We start from the raw sequence: 437 nt of genomic DNA, 5'->3' as shown, positions 1-437 counted from the left end.
TACTCTCCTCTTTTCTAAAACCTTCCATAAGACCTCCCTTGGTACCCTATCATACGCTTTTTCCAAATCAATAAACACTATGTGTAGATCCCTTTTATTACTACGATACCTCTCCATCATCCTTCTTAATAGGTATATCGCTTCAGTGGTAGATCTGCCTGGCATAAATCCAAATTGGTTCTCTGTTACTTGTGTCTCTTTTCTCAACCTCCGTTCTATCACCCTTTCCCATAACTTCATAGTATGACTCATAAGCTTAATCCATCTATAATTTCCGCAACTTTGTATATCCCCCTTATTCTTGTAGATAGGTACCAAGGTGCTCTTTCTCCACTCATCAGGCATCTTCTTTGACCTTAAAATCTCATTAAAAAGCTTGGTTAACCAGTTGATGCCTTTTCCTCCAAGACACTTCCAAACCTCAATCGGGATATTAT

The 437-nt window shown here is 38.7% G+C and overlaps 1 pseudogene; it reads right to left on the bottom strand.

Moving 5' to 3' along the window:
- LOC107485220 (naringenin 8-dimethylallyltransferase 1, chloroplastic-like) overlaps window positions 1–437 on the bottom strand; it is a 42,234-nt pseudogene that overhangs the window by 35,347 nt on the left and 6,450 nt on the right.

The sequence above is a fragment of the Arachis duranensis genome, chromosome 4, assembly GCF_000817695.3.
Source record: "Arachis duranensis cultivar V14167 chromosome 4, aradu.V14167.gnm2.J7QH, whole genome shotgun sequence".
Lineage (NCBI taxonomy): Eukaryota > Viridiplantae > Streptophyta > Magnoliopsida > Fabales > Fabaceae > Arachis > Arachis duranensis.
Note: the sequence above shows the minus strand (reverse complement) of the source record. Positions and strands in the feature narration are given on the sequence as shown.